The following is a 16,286-nucleotide window of genomic DNA, read 5'->3' on the forward strand; positions in this document are numbered from 1 at the left end:
ACTCCGAGTGAGACAAAAAGAGGAATATGGCCCTGGAGAAGTTAGAAGAAAGAATGAAGGGAAGTTAGGATGGATGGAAGGAGGGAAGGAAGGGAGGGAGTGCAGAGATCAGGAACTCAACAGGCCAGAAATCATATGAAAATTCATTAAGAAGTTGCATGAAACTATGAAAATTCAAGTTGTTTTTTTTTTTTTTTGTATACTCAATTCTTCTATCCTTTTCCTTTTTCTGATTTCTGCATTGTGAATATCCAAGCAAAGAATTATTTTTAAAAGAGAGGGAGGGAAAAATAGCCCAAGTAGTGAGACATTTTCAAGTAAATGCAGAAATTTGGTGGGGGCATTCAGCACTCACCTTACAGCTTCCAGACTCTGCAACAGCCATCACAAACTGGGCCCTCATTTTGTGACCATTGGGCCCTGCTAATACAGATCACACAGTGATCTGTGCACCTCCTGACTCATCCTCAGGAGTAGAAACACCACAAGGTAGGGTTATCCAGACAAAAAACATCATCTTCCTTTTCCATGAGCATCTCCCTACCTCAGTGATTATGACAACTGCTCTCCCTACATCCTCGTTTGGGGAATACAAAAGGGTGGTGAATGTTATCTCTTTTCTCAAATCTTGGATCTCTGGTATTACTTAACCACCCTCATCTCAGTCTCCAAACTTCTTCATCCCTACATTTCATTTCTACTTCCTGGAGATCTAATAATTATGCTACCTTTTGTTCTTATGTACATTTCCTAGAAGAATGCCCTTCATTGAAACAAAACTCAGACAAAAATTTCCATGAAAAGGAATCACGTCATAGCTTCAAAAATCAAAATATAAGAACTCAAAGAGTACTACAGGTATTATAGGATGATCATTTTTCAAATTCCTGGTGGACCTTCATGTAACCAAATGAGGACAGAAGAACCGGAAGTTCAAGAGAGAAACAACAGCAATTAACTTGCTTGAGAAGGAAATTTCACTATTTTAATAACCTTTTAGAACATCTGTTCTCAAACATTTGGTCTCACTCTTAGACTCTTTTTTTAAAAGATTTTATTTATTTATCTTAGAGAGAGAGAGAAAACAAGGGGGAGAGGGGCAAAGGGACAAGCAGAGTCCCACTGAGCGCAGACCCCAATGAAATGTTCCACTCCAGGCTCCATCTCAGGACCTTGAGATCATGACCTGAGCTGAAGTCAGATGCTTAACTGACTGAGCCATCCAAGCACCCCTCAGTCTTAGACTCAGTATTTGCTGAGGACCCCAAAGAACTTTGGTTTTTACAGGTTGTTTATATCAATATTTACTGTATTAGAAATGAAAATGGATTCTCATAACTGGTTCTGTTTTCAATCTGTTAAAATGTGTTGTTTTGCTTACAGTATATGAAGAAAATTTGGCCTCATTAGGGTATATAATTGGAAAAGAGAGGAATATTTTAATTGCCTTTCAGATCATTGTGAATAGCCTGATAACACCAAGCCTTGACAATGGTAGTTTCTTAAAGGTTAGCTGCAATATGGGATCTGGAAACATGACCATGAACTTCTCATACTCCATACACTCATGAGAGAATAAGAGTGAAAATGGCAAGTAACATCTTAGTATTATTATGCAAATAATAGTGACCTTGTGGAAGCCCTGAGACCCCCTTGGGAACCCCCAGTGGTCCTAGCACCATACTTTGAGAACAGTTGCTTTAGAATTTCCACAAGAAGATTTCATGATACTGACATGGAATGGATACATTCAACTGTAATATAATGCACTGTGTATTATCACCTCCATCTCTGAAAGACATGTTTTTCACTGCCTGGAAACTGTAATAGATTTGCAAAGCATTAAAGTCAAAAGGAACATTGAGAGATCATCCCATTCAGATCATTTGTTTTTAAGATGAGGAAACTGTTAAAGAAGGTCAAGGCTAAGTTAAATGGTAAACCTGAAGCCACCCTGGTATCTAGGGAGAGACAGACACACAATCCATCTCCTTTGTGGATTGTGGAAAGAATACTGGGAACCTTAATTGTGTGGAGTATTTTTATTGCCTTTGTTACTCTTATGCCACATCCCAATGAGAAAACAACACACCTTCATGTTACTATCATTCTTTAAATCCTTGAGGAGCAAAGACCCTTTTTTTTTTTTAATTCATCTCATTTTCCAGTCATACCCATTGGTGTATGTCTGATCTTAAAAGAAGCCATCTTAGAGTTCTGAATGGCAGACAATCTAAAGGAAAAATATGAGAAAAAAATTAACCAGAACAGTTTTTTATTATCATTATAGTCTCTGAAAATGCTGTCTCTGGACTTGCACTGTCCACAGCCTGTGCAGCCATATGTGGCATCCCTGTCTAAACTTCCAACAATGATAAAATGTTTATGAAAAAGCACGATGCAAAATTACACCTTCCAGATGATCACAATGGTTTGAAAACATTCCTGTATGGTTTGTCCACCAGAGACTCCTTCCCACTCGTACTTCTCTGAGTCTGTTAACCTACCATATTCGAGGAAACAATCACATCACACTATTAGTTTACAGTGAGTCCACCTTGAACTAAAACTGTTCAAGTTTCTTTCACATGCTGGTTAGCCATGTTCAGTCCTCCCATCTCTTTCTCCCGCCACTCTCCCCAACACCCCAGAGTCCAAGAGTTTTCTGTGTTTTACCAAAACACAGAGGCTTTAGAGAGAGGTGGCAAGGAATAGGAAGGTGTCCCCCATTCTTCCACTCCCACGTCAGTCAGAACAGATTTTATCTTACATACGAGAATTCTGGTAAGATTTTATATGATGGAAATATTATATGTTCAATTAATTTAAACATCACCACCATAGCTTGTAACTGTGCAGGACAATTTTAGAGCCTACACGTAGCTTTTCATTTTCTTTCTACTAAATTTTATCTCTTGGGTTAAAACCAGCCTTCCAATCTTTAAGTATCTTTTCAATTCTGATTTTTCCATCGACTGTATTTTCTGTCCCTCCCAGCTTTGTGCCATCTGCAAGTATGATTAGCTTGACAGCTCTGTCCTCAAACTAATTCAGTAATATAAATGTTGAAAAGAACAGAGTCTTTGAAAAAGCCCCTAGCCACCTCCCTCGGGGTATATTAATTCATTAATTGGTACACTCTGGGACTGGATTTTTTAAATCAGTTATCAATCTACATAGCTATATATAGTGGCTCTCCCACCTTGGGCCCAAATTGAGATTCAAATATGTTGAATCATGTCTGGCAAAAGGGACAGGCCTAAGAAGAGTAGATTTGCAGGAGTTAGTTGTCTGAGGACTTCTGTTTGGGGCTGAAGGAGGAAGGAAGATTGTGTACAGATGCCTGGGAGTAAAGGGGGAGAGGGGTGATATGAAAATGCTATTTCTCCCACACACAATCCTGTGGACTGGTATCAAGGTCGGGATAGAAGAGGCCACAGGCAGAAATGGAGGGAAGGACTGTGCAAGGGGGTTCCCACAGCGCTACTCAGGTCCCAAGTGACAAGTACACCAGTAAATGGGGGAGAAGGCATTCTCCTCCTTTAGGAACATTTGGGAAATAGCACCTTTGACACAAATGTCCTGTTCTCATGGTGAGTATGCTTGCACGGCTTTATAAGCAGAAGACACCCAAGGAAAACAGAACAGAAGGGGAGAACATGAGCACATCTCCTATTATGTACCTGACAGACTGATAAATTAGTATGTCTAAAAACATCCCCTGGGGATTCCCAGATGTTTCCAGAAGGGGGTGTTAAGAGAACGGTAGAAGTCCTTTAGAAGCACAAAGTGGGTAAACATTGAGATTTGGATGTTTGAAGTTAATGTGATGCCTCATAGCCCCAGACTGACAAGGCCTGGACAGATGCAGAAATATACATTCCATTATCCGGTACACATTTCACCCTAAAGGATATTAACATTTTATTGAACCCCAAACGCATCCTTCCAATGTCCACCTTAGTTTTTGCTACTTTCTAAAAGATTTCTGACAGCTGTTGGGGTGAGGTTTGTGGGAGGAAAACACTTTTATATAATTGTCATTGCTTCCGTCATGTTTAAGTTCCTGCCTTTCAGAGCTACTACACCTTTGCCAATCTAAGGAAATGTCCCCATCACAGACGTTATGAAAGAAATAGAGGAACTGAGTGGAATCCTAACAAAGGTTGGTGATGAACGTTATCAAAGTATCTAAGCCTGTGTTTTCTTCCCAAACTCACCTGATCGCTTGAGAATAATTATAAAATAACAGATTTCAGACCTCTTGCATGGAGTGAGGGTGGGACAAGACCTTCCCCCCCCCCTTTTTTTAGCCAGCCCTCCAGGTGAACCTTAGGATCAGGTAAGTTTAGAAACAGGGTGGTCTTTCATTCTTACAGATGTTGAAACTAATACCACCTCTGTTCAAGTGATTCATTCAAGGTCACACGTTCACTTAACCTTTCCCTCCTTCCAACTGCCACAGAAAATCATTTTTGTTCCTCTCTACACTTTTATCAAAATCTGTAACAGGATCTCTGGACTGGATCCAAAATTGTGGTTTTCAAAGTGAGCACCTAGAATCCCCCAGACCCCATGGCAAGGCTCAGGGTTGCTGTGTCCTTAAGGGGTTGGAGACAATGATAGAACTACAACTTTCCATATGCCTTTTTCTCTCCATCAGAACAAGCCTTGTTCTTACCTATTTTATATATTCAGTTCTGTGAAAAATCTTAGCAAGGAAGCTTTTGATGCCTAAAAGATTTTGAAAGCAACTAATTTAAAATATTCCCATCTGCAAACTTGATCATACTTTTAAAAAGTTCACCTATCTTGGGGCTCCTGGATGGCTTGATTGATTGTCTGACTCTTGGTTTTGGCCCAGGTGGTAGGATCAGCCCCACGGGGGCTCTGTACTCTTTCCTTTTCCCTCTCCTTCTCCCTACCCCCCTGCTCCTCCCCCTGCTCTAGGGCACTCTCTCTCTTTCTAAAATAAATAAATAAAATCTTTAAAAAATAGAAGAAGAAATGCCTCAGAGCCTCTTATTTCAATGTTCATTAACCTTTGTTGCTAATAACCCTTACATATATTTATCTAAAGGTCACACTTACTTTATTAATGGAAAGATGACCAGTATACTACTGGTCACCACTCATCTCAAAAAGTTCATGCTTAACTACTGGGTATTTACCACAAAGATACAAATGTAGGGACCCGAAGGGGTACGTGTACCCCAATGTTTATAGCAGCAATGTCCACCATAGCCAAACTGTGGAAAGAGCCAAGATGCCCATCGACAGATGAATGGATAAAGAAGATGTGGTATAGGGGGGGCGGAGCAAGATGGCGGAGGAGTAGGAGACCTAGATTTTGTCTGGTCTCAGGAATTCAGCTGAATAGGGATCAAACCATTCTGAACATCTACGAACTCAACAGGAGATCGAACAGGAGAGTAGCAACAACTCTCTGAACAGAGAAGCGACCACTTACTGGAAGGTAGGGCGTGCGGAGAAGTGAATCCGAGGCGATATTCGGGAGGATAGACGGCGGGGGAGGGGCCTCCGCCGGCCGCTTCTGGCAAGTGCTAGAGCCGCGGAGCACAAAATCGGACCTTTTAAAAGTTGGCTCGGCGGAGGGACGTCGCTGCAGTGGCTAAGCGGGGGGTGGAATCCTCCCGGGACAGTGTGGTCTCAGGACCCTTGGGGTCACAGAGAGACCGGGGGTGCCTGAGTGCGGCAGAGCTCCCAGGTATCGGAGCGGGGAAGCCGGCTGCAGAGACGGAGCAGAGTCGCGGGCTCTCAGCTCTGGGTTGCCACAAACTGTGATCTGCGGCCCAGTCGGGGCACGGCTCCCCCAGCAGGGACCCAACAAGCAGCAGATCCGGGGAGACTCCCCTTCCTTCCCGGGGAGGAGCGGTGCGGGAACGCACTGCAGGGATCTGCTGGGTTTGGAGACTCCGAGCGGGGTCAGGTGCCAGAGATAGCAACGCTTGATCACAGGCCGGGTGAGCACGGAGTGCGGCCAGAGACCGGGGACACGGGAGTGACTGCTTTTCTCTGGGGGCGCACTGAGGAGTGGGGCCCCGAGTTCTCGGCTCCTCCGGGCGGAGACTGGGAGGCCGCCATTTTCGCCCTGGTCCTCCAAAGCTGTACCGAGAGCTTGCAGGGAACAAAAGCTCCTGAGAGCAAACTGGAGCAGCTTCCTTAGCCCGGACCGACAAGGGCGGGGCAATTCCGCCTCCGGCAAAGACATTTGGAAACCACAGCAACAGGCCCCTCCCCCAGAAGATCAGCACAAACAGCCAGCAAGCCAAGACCAAGCTGATCGATCAAGGAGAATAGGAGAACTCCAGCGCTAGGGGAATACTGCACATAGGTTCATGGCTTCTTTTTTTTTTTTTTTTTTTTTTTTACCATGATTCATTATTTCATCAAAGTTAATTTTTGTTGACTTTTTTTATTTTTCTTTTTCCCTTTTTCAACCAACATCTTATAAATCCCTTTTTTTAAAAAAAAAAAAACATTTTTTATTTTTTTTTTCATTTTTAGAGTCATATTTTATCCCTTCATAGTAGTTATCCTTGTTTTTGGCATATATATATAAGTTGTTCTCTCTTTAAAATTTTGAGGTACAGTTTCTTCTAACAGATCAAAATATACCCTAAACCACTAGTGTATGGCTTTGTTCTAGTCTCCTGCCTGATCACATTCTCTCCCTTTTTCCTTTTTTTTTTTTTCCTTAAATCTTCTTTCTTTTTTCAAACAACTTATCTTACCAAGTCCTTTTATAAAATCTTTTATAATTTTCATCTTTACAGTCATCTTCCATCCCTTCATTGTATCAACCCTTATTTTGTACATATATGTCTTTCTTCCTTTAAAATTTTAGGAGGCACTTTTTTCTAACAGACCAAAATACGCCCAAAATCTAGTGTGTGGCACTGATCTATGCACTAGCCTGATCATATTTGATCATATTCTGCCTTTTTTGAATTGTTTTGTTTTTGTTTTTATCTTTTTTTCTTTTTTTTTCTTTTTCTCTTTCTTTTTTCTTTCTTTCCCTTTCCTTTCCCCTGGTTTCAGGTCTTTTCTGATTTGTATACAGTATATTTGCTGGGGACGTTGTAAACCTGTTAGCCTTTTGTTCTCTCATTCATCTATTCTCCTCTGGACAAAATGACAAGACGAAAGAAATCACCTCAGCAAAAAGAACAAGAGGTAGTACCGTCTGCCAGGGACCTACTCAATACGGACATTAGTACGATGTCAGACCTAGAGTTCAGAATCATGACTTTAAAGATACTAGCTGGGCTTGAAAAAAGCGTGGAAGTTATTAGAGAAACCCTTTCTGGAGAAATAAAAGAACTAAAATCTAACCAAATCGAAATCAAAAAGGCTATTGATGAGGTGCAATCAAAAATGGGGGCACTGAATGCTAGGATAAATGAGGCAGAAGAGAGAATCAGCGATATAGAAGACCAAATGATGGAAAATAAAGAGGCTGAGAAAAAGAGAGAGAAACAACTACAGGATCACGAGGGCAGAATTCGAGAGATAAGTGATACGATAAGACGAAACAACATTAGAATAATTGGGATCCCAGAAGAAGAAGAGAGAGAGAGAGGGGCAGAAGGTATATTGGAGCAAATTATAGCAGAGAACTTCCCTAATGTGAGGAAGGAAACAGGCATCAAAATCCAGGAGGCACAGAGAACCCCTCTCAAAATCAATAAAAATAGGTCAACACCCCGACATCTAATAGTAAAACTTACGAGTCTCAGAGACAAAGAGAAAATCCTGAAAGCAGCTCGGGAGAAGAGATATGTAACCTACAATGGTAGAAACATTAGATTGGCAACAGACCTATCCACAGAGACCTGGCAGGCCAGAAAGGACTGGCAAGATATCTTCAGAGCACTAAACGAGAAAAATATGCAGCCAAGAATACTATATCCAGCTAGGCTATCATTGAAAATAGAAGGAGAGATAAAAAGCTTCCAGAACAAACAAAAACTAAAGGAATTTGCAAACACGAAACCAGCCCTCCAAGAAATATTGAGAGGGGTCCTCTAAGCAAAGAGAGAACCTAAAAGCAGCAAAGAGCAGAAACGAACACAGACAACAGACAGTTAACAGTCACCTTACAGGTAATACAATGGCACTAAATTCATACCTTTCAATAGTTACCCTGAATGTAAATGGGCTCAATGCCCCAATCAAAAGACACAGGCTATCAGATTGGATTAAAAAACAAGACCCATCCATATGCTGTCTGCAAGAGACTCATTTTACACCCAAAGACACCCCCAGATTGAAAGTGAGGGGGTGGAAAACCATTTACCATGCTAATGGACACCAAAAGAAAGCTGGGGTGGCAATCCTTATATCAGACAAACTAGATTTTAAAACAAAGACTGTAATAAGAGATGAGGAAGGACACTATATCCTACTTAAAGGGTCTATCCAACAAGAAGATCTAACAATTGTAAATATCTATGCCCCTAACATGGGAGCAGCCAATTATATAAGGCAATTAATAACAAAAGCAAAGAAACACATTGACAACAATACAATAATAGTGGGGGACTTTAACACCCCCCTGACTGAAATGGACAGATCATCTAAGCAAAAGATCAACAAGGAAATAAAGACTTTAAATGACACACTGGACCAAATGGACTTCACAGACATATTCAGAACATTCCATCCCAAAGCAACGGAATACACATTCTTCTCTAGTGCCCATGGAACATTCTCCAGAATTGATCACATCCTAGGTCACAAATCAGGTCTCAATCGGTACCAAAAGATTGGGATCACTCCCTGCATATTTTCAGACCACAATGCTTTGAAACTAGAACTCAACCACAAGAGGAAAGTCGGAAAGAACTCAAATACATGGAGGCTAAAGAGCATCCTACTAAAGAATGAATGGGTCAACCAAGAAATTAAAGAAGAATTAAAAAAATTCATGGAAACCAATGAAAATGAAAACACAACTGTTCAAAATCTTTGGGATACAGCAAAGGCAGTCCTGAGAGGAAAGTATGTAGCAATACAAGCCTTTCTCAAGAAACAAGAAAGGTCTCGAATACACAACCTAACCCTACACCTAAAGGAGCTGGAGAAAGAACAACAAAGAAAGCCTAAACCCAGCAGGAGAAGAGAAATCATAAAGATCAGAGCAGAAATCAATGAACTAGAAACCAAAAGAACAGTAGAACAGATCAACGAAACTAGGAGCTGGTTCTTTGAAAGAATTAACAAGATTGATAAACCCCTGGCCAGACTGATCAAAAAGAAAAGAGAAATGACCCAAATCAACAAAATCATGAATGAAAGAGGAGAGATCACAAGCAACACCAAAGAAATACAAACAATTATAAGAACATATTATGAGCAACTCTATGCCAGCAAATTAGATAACCTGGAAGAAATGGGTGCATTCCTAGAGAAGTATCAACTACCAAAATTGAACCAGGAAGAAATAGAAAACCTGAACAGACCTATAACCACTAAGGAAATTGAAACAGTCATAAAAAATCTCCCAAGAAACAAAAGCCCAGGGCCAGATGGCTTCCCAGGGGAATTCTATCAGACATTTCAAGAAGAATTAATACCTATTCTCCTGAAACTGTTCCAAAAAATAGAAATGGAAGGGAAACTTCCAAACTCATTTTATGAGGCCAGCATTACCTTGATCCCAAAACCAGACAAAGACGCCATCAAAAAAGAGAATTACAGACCAATATCCTTGATGAACATGGATGCAAAAATTCTCACCAAAATACTAGCCAATAGGATCCAACAGTACATTAAAAGGATTATTCACCACGACCAAGTGGGATTTATCCCTGGGCTGCAAGGCTGGTTCAACATCCGCAAATCAATCAACGTGATACAATACATTAACAAAAGAAAGAACAAGAATCATATGATCCTCTCAATAGATGCAGAAAAAGCATTTGACAAAGTACAACATCCTTTCTTGATCAAAACTCTTCAGAGTATAGGGATAGAGGGTACATACCTCAATATCATAAAAGCCATCTACGAAAAACCTACAGCGAATATCATTCTCAATGGGGAAAGGCTGAGAGCTTTTCCCCTAAGGTCAGGAACGCGGCAGGGATGTCCACTCTCACCACTGCTATTCAACATAGTATTAGAAGTCCTAGCCACAGCAATCAGACAACAAAAAGAAATCAAAGGCATCCAAATCGGCAAAGAGGAAGTCAAACTCTCACTCTTTGCAGATGATATGATACTGTATGTGGAAAACCCAAAAGACTCCACCCCAAAACTGCTAGAACTCATACAGGAATTCAGTAAAGTAGCAGGATATAAAATCAATGCACAGAAATCAGTGGCATTCCTATACACCAACAACAAGACAGAAGAGAGACAAATCAAGGAGTCGATCCCATTTACAATTGCACCCAAAACGATTAGATACCTAGGAATAAATCTAACCAAAGAGGCAAAGGATCTGTACTCAGAAAACTATAAAATACTGAGGAAAGAAATTGAAGAAGACACAAAGAAATGGAAAAACGTTCCATGCTCATGGATTGGGAGAATCAACATTGTGAAGATGTCAATGCTACCTAGAGCAATCTACACATTCAATGCAATCCCCATCAAAATACCATCCACTTTTTTCAAAGAAATGGAACAAATAATCCTAAAATTTGTATGGAACCAGAAGAGACCCAGAATAGCCAGAGGAATACTGAAAAAGAAAAGCAAAGCTGGCGGCATCACAATTCCGGACTTCCAGCTCTATTACAAAGCTGTCATCATCAAGACAGTATGGTACTGGCACAAAAACAGACACATAGATCAATGGAACAGAATTGAGAGCCCAGAAATGGACCCTCAACTCTATGGTCAACTTATTTTTGACAAAGCAGGAAAGAATGTCCAATGGCAAAAAGACAGTCTCTTCAACAAATGGTGTTGGGAAAATTGGACAGCCACATGCAGAAGAATGAAACTGGACCATTTCCTTACACCACACACAAAAATAGACTCCAAATGGTTGAAAGACCTAAACGTGAGACAGGAGTCCATCCAAATCCTAAAGGAGAACACAGGTAGCAACCTTTTCGACCTTAGCCGCAGCAACTTCTTCCTAGAAACATCGCCAAAGGCACGGGAAGCCAGGGCAAAAATGAACTATTGGGATTTCATCAAGATAAAAAGCTTCTGCACAGCAAAAGAAACAGTCCACAAAACCAAAAGACAACCGACAGAATGGGAGAAAATATTTGCAAATGACATATCAGATAAAGGGCTAGTATCCAAAATCTATAAAGAACTTATCAAACTCAACACCCAAAGAACAAATAATCCAATCAAGAAATGGGCAGAAGACATGAACAGACATTTCTCCAAAGAAGACATCCAAATGGCCAACAGGCACATGAAAAAGTGCTCAACATCGCTTGGCATCAGGGAAATCCAAATCAAAACCTCCATGAGATACCACCTCACACCCGTCAGAATGGCTAAAATTAACAAGTCAGGGAACGACAGATGTTGGCGGGGATGTGGAGAAAGGGGAACCCTCCTACACTGTTGGTGGGAATGCAAGCTGGTGCGACCCCTCTGGAAAACAGTATGGAGGTTCCTCAAACAGTTGAAATTAGAGCTACCGTTCGATCCAGCAATAGCACTACTGGGTATTTACCACAAAGATACAAATGTAGGGACCCGAAGGGGTACGTGTACCCCAATGTTTATAGCAGCAATGTCCACCATAGCCAAACTGTGGAAAGAGCCAAGATGCCCATCGACAGATGAATGGATAAAGAAGATGTGGTATATATACACAATGGAATATTATGCAGCCATCAAAAGGAATGAGATCTTGCCATTTGCAACGACGTGGATGGAACTGGAGGGTGTTATGCTGAGTGAAATAAGTCAATCAGAGAAAGACATGTATCACATGACCTCACTGATATGAGGAATTCTTAATCTCAGGAAACAAACTGAGTGTTACTGGAGTGGTCGGGGGTGGGAGGGATGGGGTGGCTGGGTGATAGATATTGGGGAGGGTATGTGCTACGGTGAGCGCTGTGAATTGTGCAAGACTGTTGAATCACAGATCTGTACTTCTGAAACAAATAACGCAACATATTTTAAGAAAAAAGAAAAAGAAGAAGATAACAGAAGAGGAAGAAAAGGGGAGTATGTCAGAGGGGGAGACGAACCATGAGAGATGATGGACTCTGAAAAAGAAACTGAGGGTTCTAGAGGGGAGGGGGGTAGGGGGATGGGTTAGCCTGGTGATGGGTATTGAGGAGGGCACGTTCTGCATGGAGCACTGGGTGTTATGAACAAACAATGAATCATGGAACACTGCACCAAAAACTAATGATGTAATATATGGTGATTAACATAACAATAAAAATTAAAAAAAAAAAAAAAAGAAGATGTGGTATATATACACAATGGAATATTATGCAGCCATCAAAAGGAATGAGATCTTGCCATTTGCAACGACGTGGATGGAACTGGAGGGTGTTATGCTGAGTGAAATAAGTCAATCAGAGAAAGACATGTATCACATGACCTCACTGATATGAGGAATTCTTAATCTCAGGAAAGAAACTGAGTGTTACTGGAGTGGTTGGGGGTGGGAGGGATGGGGTGGCTGGGTGATAGACATTGGGGAGGGTATGTGCTACGGTGAGCGCTGTGAATTGTGCAAGACTGTTGAATCACAGATCTGTACTTCTGAAACAAATAATGCAACATATTTTAAGAAAAAAGAAAAAGAAGATAACAGGAGAGGAAGAAAAGGGGAGTATGTCAGAGGGGGAGACGAACCATGAGAGATGATGGACTCTGAAAAACAAACTGAGGGTTCTAGAGGGGAGGGGGGTGGGGGGATGGGTTAGCCTGGTGATGGGTATTGAGGAGGGCACGTTCTGCATGGAGCACTGGGTGTTATGAACAAACAATGAATCATGGAACACTGCACCAAAAACTAATGATGTAATATATGGTGATTAACATAACAATAAAAAATTAAAAAAAAAAAAGTTCATGCTTAATAAGGACTATTAGCATAGATTTGGTAGAGGAAATTAATATCTGTTTTCTATTGTGAAGAATACCAAAGCCAACAACCATCCCAGGAAAATAATAGGATCCATGAACACCAGTGAGCTATGGCCTCTGAGGGAGAAAACAACATGCCACCTTCTCTACCATGGGGATTCTCAACCAGAATGAGGTAGCTGGTGGAAGCCAGGTTGTGAATACCGTAAAGGTTTGATGCCAAACTTAAATGTATGTGTAAAATTTGTTTTTGCTCTGCATTTATATACTGATAAGATAATGCTATTGGTTAGAGGTTTGTGAAGCCAGGTACACTTGGTGCCAGCAAGTGGAGAAAATGTAGCTTAACACTCATCTGGCACCAAAAAAATATTTATGCGTATTGAAATGTGAAATTTGCCTCATGCATGTGTAAGAAAGTCTGGTCAGGGCAGTACGCAATCTTATTGAAACCAAGACTCAGGGCAGAAGGATAGACAAGTGAAGAGTTCAACAATTAAATGCTTTTGTCTTCATGTAAGGCATTATGATTCACTAGTATGATTGTGTTGTAATCATTAGTGATTAGTGCCCTTTGAGTTTCTTAAGTCTTTTCAAGTGTGCCTTCAAAAGCTAGGAGTGGTAAGTGCTCTTAACAAAATGGAAAGAACTTCTGTAGTAACCTAACCAAATGGCATAGGGCAAGGAGATCCTGTGCTTCCCAATCACGGCACCAGGACTCGTTCTTGGAATGCTCTCTGTTTCAGAAATGTATAATGATGATGGGTGTTGTATGCTCCATTATATGCCATATTGTATGCTCATCATTCTGAAGAGATTAACTCCAAGAAACACTTATTGGTCTCCAAAAAGGAAAGTAAGACTTAAACAAGTCTGGTGGACCCATATCTGTAACCCTTCCCCTGACTTCCATCATGAAGAATTATAAGTGGCAGTAGTAATTCATAATGAAAGCTGCGTTTTCTTCCAGAGTTCAGGTCAAAATGTCTTCTTCAGCCAATCCTATCCACTAATCTATGCTTCACAACTCAATTTTTAAAAATGCCTACCAAACAATTGTTATTTTCCTAGCACCTTTAGAAAGACAATGGAAATATAAGATATCATCCCTTTTCTCAAGAAAGGTATAATATTTGAGGAAGACATAAGAAATAATTAGACATGCAATGTGTATATAACCTAATATTACTCATGTCAAATGAATGGGACATACAGTGAGTTTTATGGTGGTCAGGAAGGAAGATATCAATCATCACAAGTGTTGGTGGGAATTCAAACTAGTGCAGCACTGTGAAAATAGTATGGAGTTTCCTCAAAAAGTTAAAAATAGAATTACCCTATGATCCAGTTGTCACTCTACTAGGTATTTACCCCCAAAATACAAAAACACTAATTCAAAGGGATACATGTACCCCTATGTTTACAGCAGCATTATTTACAATAGCCAAATTATGGAAGCAGCCCAAGTAAGTGTCCATCGGTCCATCAATAGATGAATGGATAAAGATGTGGTATATATATTGGCATATTATTCATCCATAAAAAAGAATGAAATCTTGCCATTTGCAATGACATGGAGGGAAAAACAAATACCATATGTTTTCACTCATATGTGGGATTTAAGAAAAATAACAAATGAGCAAAAGAAAAAAAGAGGAGAAAAAACAAACCAAGAAACAGACTCTTAACTATAGAGAACAAACTGATGGTTTCCAAAGCGGCGGGTGGTGGGGGGGAGGGATGGGTGAAATAGGTGATGGGGATTAAGAAGGGCACTTATGATGAGCACCGGATGTTGTATGGAATTGTTGAATCACTAAATTGTACACCTAAAACTAATATAACACTGTCTGTTAACTATACTGGAATTAAAATTTTTTTTAAAGATTTCATTTATTTCAGAGAGAGCAGGAGCGAAGGGAGGGACAGAGGGAGAGGGAGAAGCAAGCTTCCCGCTGAGCAGGGAGCCCAATGCGGGGCTCGATCCCAGGACCCTGGGATCATGACCTGAGCCGAAGGCAGGCGCTTAACCAACTGAGCCACCCAGGCGCCCCTGAAATTAAAATGTTTTAAGTAAATTTAAAAAAAACAAGTGCTAAGACAATTTTCATGGAGATACAATTAAAATAATTTAAAGAAATGATAGTTTTGAGATTCACATCGGTTACCATTTATTAAGTATTTCTCATGTCCCAGGTACCACACTATGAGCTTTAACAAAATTACTATAATTTTGTAAAAAATACCAGGACTGGACAAGAACATAGAAAAAAAATTATGTAGATGCTATATGATGGTTTGGGGATACTAGGTGATTTTATTTCTTCTGAAATGTTGATTTATTAGTGGTATGTATGAACTAAGCAATGAAGAAAAAAGAATTTGTAAGATTTAGGCAGATAAGAAGTCACAAAAAATATTTTATGATTAGAGAAGATATGGTGTGCAAAACTGTGATGGTGAGAATACCCCTGTGATACCGACAATGAAGGATTTGTGTTAGGAAGGAGTGAAAAATAAACTGAAAAAGTATGACAGTCATATTATGAAGAATCTTAACGGGGTTCCAAGAGTTTATATTTAATCATATATACAATGCGAATCCATTAAAATTCCTGAGGAAGAAGGTGTCACAGAAAGACAATATTTTGAAAGATGACCCTTGTCACATACAGGAAGGATTCTGAGGGGAGAGAAATGAGAAGTAAAGGGACCCACAAAGTTGTAATCACAGTATAAGGAATGTGGACAAATCAGGGTTTTGGCTAGAATCTCAGGGGAAGAGGTAGACTATGAATTCAGGTCTGTCTGTCCAAAAACTATGATTCTGCTGCTTCATACACCTGTCACATGGCTGGAACAAGAAAGAATCTTGGTGACTGTATACTCCACTACTTCTCAAACTCCTCCACCCAAGTATTCCTAAGGACCTGAGGTCCACATGCAGACCAAAATGTTCTTTGAAATAGAAGATTTTATGTTCCCAATTTGAGCAACACTTATTTTCTCCTATTGGGTATCCCATTTGTTTCATATGCAATTAATATTTTAAAATTTTATCAAGTAAGACTAATGATACGTATATTCTATTCCAGGTACATGTGGACTGTGGATGCTGTCCTCCAGTTCCTCCAAATAAATGATAACAAGGCTCTTTTTAAATCCACATGGAGAGAGTTCACCATTTTTAGATCATATGATTCTATATCAGTAAGAAAGCTATTTCATATAAATCA

This window comes from Zalophus californianus, chromosome 10 (assembly GCF_009762305.2).
Source record: "Zalophus californianus isolate mZalCal1 chromosome 10, mZalCal1.pri.v2, whole genome shotgun sequence".
NCBI classification, from domain to species: domain Eukaryota; kingdom Metazoa; phylum Chordata; class Mammalia; order Carnivora; family Otariidae; genus Zalophus; species Zalophus californianus.